General features: G+C 42.1%; 1 pseudogene; it reads left to right on the forward strand.

The window, feature by feature from the left end:
* The first annotated feature begins 1725 nt into the window (after positions 1–1725).
* LOC138294204 (superoxide dismutase [Cu-Zn] pseudogene) lies at positions 1726–2188 on the forward strand (annotated as a pseudogene).
* The last annotated feature ends 5124 nt before the right edge of the window (positions 2189–7312 follow it).

The raw sequence follows: 7312 nt of genomic DNA on the forward strand, positions 1-7312 counted from the left end.
AGTTCCCGACTCCCAGTAACTCTTTGAGAGGTTCTATGTACTCTCATACTCTCATTGCATTCTCCTTTGCTATCGTACTAGGCAAATGGTGGTCCTTCTGTGGGAAACCTAAACGTGAGAAAATACGTCAGAGGGTTGGCATGGTTACTAAAGGTGATTATGATAACTTTGTTCACTTGAAGACCGACTGATAGATGAAAATCCAGGCTTACTCTCAAGTGTTTTCATTTTTTTTAATGTCTTTATTTGTCATTTTCCAGATAATGTAAAACAGTCAAACAAAACATTAATTTTCAACACATCATGCGGTTAACACCAGGTCATTTACTTCTAGAAAAGAAGGTATATTAACAGTCTTGGTATTGTTTGCCTTTCCCACATTACACGATCTTCATGAAGTAGTTATCTGTAAGATTAATTATTCCCTTTTACTCTACAAGTCCTTATCCTTTTTTATTAGCAATGCCAACAAGACTCAGTGCCCTTTATTCTTAGTCCCTTCTCCAAAGTTTACCAAATCTGTCCCTTGGGTCTATAGGTAGCGGTCACACATTGAATCTATAATATTAGGCTGCTGGGTATTTATTGCCTTTTAATCCCTTCTAGTATTTTTCATGTGGAACTCCTCTGCCAGGGCGCACTCTGTCATATCTTTCACCCTGATTTCCGCTGCATGCACTCTGAAATTCATCCATTGCACTGAAATGCAGAGCTTTGCCAAGACTGACCCCAGAAGCACAATCCCGTACAACCTCTCATCCTTTTGGGGTTTTGGGATTATTCCCAGCGACAATGTGTTCTAGTAACATCCTTGATTTGATCTACTGCTGTTCGCTGCTTCTCCGTCACTATTTCTCAATAGTCCACCAACATCTTACAAGGCCATGCCATGAGTATGAAGCAAGATTAATCGTCCGGAATCTCGGATATGCAGAGGATCTCTTTGGGTGTATACTCTTAATCATATACAGGGTAATGTATTTTCAATGTAGGAAATGGAAGTATGTCAAATTGAATCTAGCTTTCTTTGATATGTCCTTAACCTTCGGGTATATTACTTCCCATTCTTTAGCTGTTAATAGTTCCTAAATGCCCTCCCACCATTATTGCCTTACCCACAAAAGTTTCTCTTTTCTCTCTGCCTTCAAAACGTTGTACAATTGTGAGACCAATGTATGATTCCCTCCTGTATCTAAAATCACTTCAAGTGTTGCTGATAATTCAGACACCTCTGGGAATTCTGTCCAGATCTCCCTGGCCACTGTGGTCAACTTAGCATATTACAAAAACGGACCCATTCACAACCTAAATGCTTGCTGGGCTTTCTCAAATCCTATGAGGTCTCTCCTGGGCACGTCACCAAGTGTGCAACATTCCTCCCTCCACTGTGTCACAGCCATGTCCCAACTAATATGTTGGAATCGTTGCCAGGACCAAATCTTGTGGCCTCTCGTGAATGGGGGTTCATTGGTCATCAAATGGTAATTCCTTCATTTCCCACCAGTGAGGATCTCGGTTTTGGATGACCGGCATTTCATGTGCTTGGTTAGCATTCATAGATCCATGGCTTAAACTCAATGGTCTCTGCTGGAGCAGTCAAGGTCCGGTTGGTTTATCATCTTCAGGATGATCTAGATGCAGTTTGTGTGGGTTAGATTGAAGGACTTGATGTGTATGATAATAGAGTAAGGTAAGTATTGAAGATGAGTGGCAGCAGCTTAAACTATGGTGGTCAAGGCGGTGTGCGTGCTGAAGGGGGACAAGCGACGGGCACCGTGCACTTCATGCAGGATTAGGCGGGTGGACCAGTTACCACTGAAGGAAGTATTCAGGAATTGACTCCTGGCAAACATGGCTTCCATGTCTATGCTTTCGGCAAAAACACGAATGGCTGCATGAGCGCAGGGTCACACTTCAACCCAGAAAACAAAACCCATGGTGCACCTAGGGATGCAGTCAGGCATGTTGGAGACCTTGGCAATGTCTAAGCAAATTGAGATGGTGTGACAACTTTCAAATTTGATGATCATTTGATCTGTTTATGTGGGCGCTTGAGCATTACCGGGTGCTCAATGGTGGTTCATGAGAAAGAAGAGGATTTGGGCAAGGGGAGAATGATGAAAGCCTGGTTACTGGAAAAGCTGGTGGTAGTTTGGGTTGTGGTGTAGTTGTGATAGCTCAATGTTGAATCCCATTGCTTTCTGCCCCATACAGTACTTCTTGATACAGGACATAAATGGCGGTAGCTCCAGTCAATAAACTCCAGGTCAAAACTAAAAGCATTTACCATACCTTGTTAGTCCTATCGTGGCAAAGCTATACCTATCAGGGGCACTTAATTTATGTGCTTTAATTGTTTGAATTGTATTGTACTATTGCTTATAAATTTCAGGGTACTGTTGATATGAGTGTATTGGTGTCCAAATATACTCAGAGGGGCAAGATGACATAACCTTGCAGCACTCCTAGAATTAGTGCAAAACGAAACTATGCTGATGAAGGCTTTATCTGGCAAAAAGGTAGGGGGAGATTCCGTCTAAAATGATTTCTTACATGATAAGATTTTATAGCCTGTGCAGTTGGGTGGAGTGATGGATAGCAGACAATCCCAGAAGTAATGCGGAAACTCCATTCCTCTCAGCTGTGGTCTTCAGGTGGAAACGAGGGTTATATTGTTCCTTTGTGAGGATGGAAGTCAGTTTGGCAATTATAGAGAAGGTTGTGTTCTTTCCAGGAATTTGAAGATTTAAGTGAAAGCAGCACTTCAAATAAGGTTGCACAGAAATTTCCTATTGAAGATTGGTCAATATCAAGCTGAATAAGTTAGACCAAGGCTCTTCTTTTATGATTGGCTTGGTGTTAATGGGTATTGAGGACATGTAGAATGTTTCAGTTTAGGGGTCGCTGGTGATGCTTCAGTCCTAGATAGTAGTGTTAATTGAGAGTTGGATGTATTTGTAAGCTCAAGATAGACAAATGACTGATAGTGAACAAGCTAGGAGGCTGGTCTCAGGTAGGTCCTTTAACTGGGTGGAAAAAAATGTGTTTGAAAGTTGCCACAATGTGTTGTCCACCAGTGCAGATTCTCTTGTATGGTCTGAGAATAGAGGTTGCCGGATGACTTACTACTGTGGTAATGTTCCAGTGTATCATTTTTCATGACAGGATGGTTTGCAAGGGCATCATACAGGCCTTGGGGGTTTTGTGATGTTGGTAGTCATGTAGGCCATGCAGTGAACTTCAGAGAGAATCCTGGAAAGTTCCTTCTAGGGGCATTATGCTTTGGAGCACCAACGGATGTCAGGCTCCTTTTGCCTTTTATTAATGACAAATTATACATCCTTGCGGGATGCAAAAAGATGAGCTTGTCAGTGCAGTCATTTGACTTTTTCCAAGGTTCTGTTTTCAGTCTTGAAAGTCTTTACTTTTGTGTTGAGCCCCATAACTTTTGGTCCATGGTTCAGGCAAAAGGATGTCTTGAGTATTATAAATCTGTTAGAGCCTTTGGAAAGCATTTTCTTCATCTATGCATTTGGAATATTAAGGATGTAATGAGGTATGAAAGTTTGCTGTGATGATGCTGGGCATGTGCATATAGAAGGTATATTGCTGCCTCACAGCACTGAGGGAGGTGGATAAGGAAAAGAGGGAGAAGGAGAAAGAAAGGGAGAATTAGTGGCCGAGGAACGAGCCCTGCGGAGTAGAGCAATTCTTACCGAAGACATTGGTATCTTCCTGGGCAGAGTAACAGTGCTTTACATACAGATGGTCCACCACATCAGGCCAAACGGTAGGGAGCAAAGGGGAAAAAATTATGAACTCAGGAGGGATCATAAAAGAAAATAACGTAGATTGTATGGACATGGGGACTGTGAGAGCCATAGAGATGTCAGAGTTAATAAAAATATTCAGAGGAGTGGTACTTGGACAGGTCAAAGAAAGCCCTTGAGAGGCTGGAACTGCCCATCTACTTTTGAGTGTCTAAAGGTAGCCCTCTTTTGAACATCTCTGTAATTTTTACATGTAGCTAAAACGGGGGAAGGAGGGAAAGTGGGAGGGGTTTAGCTTGCAATTGCATGATACTGGTGGGTTTTTACCGCACAGTACCATGAACTTACTGGAGCGCAGTATGCATCCTCCTTTACTGTTCAACATGTAGTCGAGCCATGGTGGGCTACTTAAAGTGCCTGGAAACAGATGAACCACGATGAAAGGACCAGCTATCAGATCATACCACATCTACAAACACACAACAGGGTTTCATCATCACACTTTAACTTCAACAAAAGTCAGAGAATGCAAGACTTTATCAGAATGTAATAGTGCAAAGCGTTGATATTGTATTGAATTGTCATTTGAGTAGAACTTTTGTTACCCTGAAAAAGCTCAAAAGTGCAGATATTGCAGAAACATTGCACGATTTAAACAGAAACGAAACCAAAAAATATATATATTTTGTCATCAGGTTTTAACGCCTGTTCTAATTAATGCCCCAGCCCTTCAAATCCTATCCCTTTTCCTGATCATAGGTGTTACCTTAAGCAGAGTATGTTGTGCCTGCTCCAGGCCCCATTGAACTGTGAAGTTTATATATCTTTTTCCTTCCACAGAGGTTGTTTTGGGATGATTGTATGCTCTCTCAGGCCTGATAAGTGCCTGAATCCATGAGTTTGCACACCCAAGGATAGCTCCCTTCATCTCTGTGCACTTTCTTAGCCCCAAATTCTATGTGATTCGAACTGTTTATATGCTGATCACTAAATTGAAGGCAGGTATTGGCTTGTGCAGCCGCATCTATCCTCGCACGCCTCTCCTACACACATGAGTAAGTGCAGCTACATGCTTCTTTATGACACAGTTTCAGTAATTTAAGATATATCCACACACCAAAACACTTCCAACATAGACCAGATGGCACTCACACACTTCTGTCCTTCAATTAGAATCTAATGTTTAAACAACCCAACTTCAGTCATTTCCTATTCAAATTCCTGCAGAGGCTTAGGAATGGTCCTGACCTATGACATCATAAATCTTCCTGCATAGGTCACACGACAAACTCACTCACTCACTGTTTCATCTGTAGCACTCTATGGAGTATAGAGGTACTTCTCTGCCAATGTGCTTCAGTATCTAATTCGTAGAAAAAGGCATTGTATAAATACAACTACCATACAAATCAACGTAGTTGAACACTCTGAAGCCATCATAATGCCAATACAGAGCTAAGGAAATCTCTGTTGACATAACCTAGCCCTACACCTCGATTCACAGTTACGTTTTGAATTCTGATCCATGTGCACATTGATGTTGACACACAGATCGAAATTTTGAGTTGTGCAACTATTACCATGCTCTTCAAATTTCTCCTGACAGATTTTACCAGAAAAAGTGAGGAAATCTATCAGGATAAAATGCAAAGACATAAAGGCAAAACATGAGGTAACCAGTGTGGCAAACACCAATTGTTTGTTCATCACCAAGATGCCTTAAGTGTTTGGTGCACTTTATAGGTAACAATTCAACGTAATTCATATCTTCCATGTACATGTTTTCAATAAATTTAGATGTTGCTTTCAAGCACCAAATGCATGGCTGGTGGCAATTTTAGAAGAAATTCAGTACAAATGATGGATTGCGGCTCTTGTCCTTTGGTGATGGAACACTGTCACCTCAGGATAGCTCAGAGTCTGGTACTTTAGCTGTGGCTAAACTGAGAGATAGCTCTGCTACGCGAAAAATGTATATCTAAGCAGAGGCATACCTTTGCCGCCTAAAACAAACACCTCTATCTTCGGTTTCCAAGAGTGTATAGTAAAACAGATGTAGGATTTGCTTTTACATATATCTCATGTGTTATTATCCAAGGTGTTATCTATGCAGAGGAAGAACACCAGCACTCCCCTTGTGTGTAGTCATTCCATCACTGTGTGTTGCCTCGTCAAACTAGTGGAGTTTGGAGGTAAAATGGTTTGGAAACCGTTTTCTGCTGTCAAACTAAGTCTGGGTCTGTCAACAGCAGAATAACGAATGTTGGGTACGATAGGCCACCAATGCAAAAGCACTGAACTATGAAAACACTACTTTGGGCACTACTTGTTTCAGTGTTACAGAGAGAAACTGAACGCTTTGTCTGCCTGGTGTCTTTTGTGTGCTCAAGCCAAGGTTGTTCCTTTCTCTACCTACCTCTGGCTCATTCCTATTAGTACTCGCATAGAGGAACAACCAATATAATAGAGAATATGCTCATTCTTCTCAAAGGAATTTTGAGGAAATTTTTAACAAATGTTGCATTTTGTAATGCACATTGTCCTTGCAGGATTTAAAAGCAACAATAATTTATTAGATTGGCACTTTATGTGCTGGGGCTTCAGAACAGAAGCGAAAGCATAGTCCTCATTATTAATATTACATCCGTTATTAAGAGCCTCAATTCCTGTTTCTTTAGGAGTGTCGTTTTTGCAGGATAAGCTTATCAGGACATGGCATTCTATCAGTTCTGATGCTTACAGGAATACTTTGGGCTAACAACAACTATTTTACTTTGATTTAGGATATGGCAGGTTCCTGACAGAAGGCCTGATTCAGAAAGGAAAACTTACACTTGTGGGTAAGTTTACATTTTTAGAACTCTCACTACCTATACTTATGTGAGTGGGGGTATCCGCACTTGGAGACTCCGCAGTCAGGGCAGAGAACTCTGTACACATAAGTATATGGACTGCAGAGTCTCACAACTCAGAACACAGTTTATGAATACCGAAAAATAGTAAACTTGTGCAAAAGTGTAAGTTTACTTTTGTGACTCAGGCCCAGAGAAATGTGCATGCGGTAATATTGCCAACGGATTTTCATTTCTTAGTCAATCTCAGCTCCGTCCCACTGTGAAGTGTTAGCGACGCATATTTTGAGATGCACTAAAATCACCCATCTCCGCTTGCACCTCTTTCTAGTGGCTAGATCATATACCTGCAGACTTCAATGTGCACGGCTCACCTCCCTGCCGGCTGCGGGACATTTCTGGCACAAATATACCAGCAGAGCTCTGTTTGCATGCGTTGCTTTCTGTGTGCCTCTGATCTATTGGGTCTCGCGCAAAGATTCACAAGTTCTCTCGCCTTACAGTGTAGCTGTTACTGCTCAGTGAAACCCCTGCAACACCCCCATTCCCTCCCACTGCTCGCCTCCCCTCGCCCTCCTCCCTTCATTTTCCACCTGAGTTCCCAGCGCGGATGTGAAGCGCCCGACCGGAAGCGCCGAAACTTTCTTACCTCTGATCACCGGCGCTTGCGCAGTGCGGCGCTGCCCTCTC

Source organism: Pleurodeles waltl, chromosome 4_2 (genome assembly GCF_031143425.1).
Source record: "Pleurodeles waltl isolate 20211129_DDA chromosome 4_2, aPleWal1.hap1.20221129, whole genome shotgun sequence".
Taxonomy (NCBI): Eukaryota; Metazoa; Chordata; class Amphibia; order Caudata; family Salamandridae; genus Pleurodeles; species Pleurodeles waltl.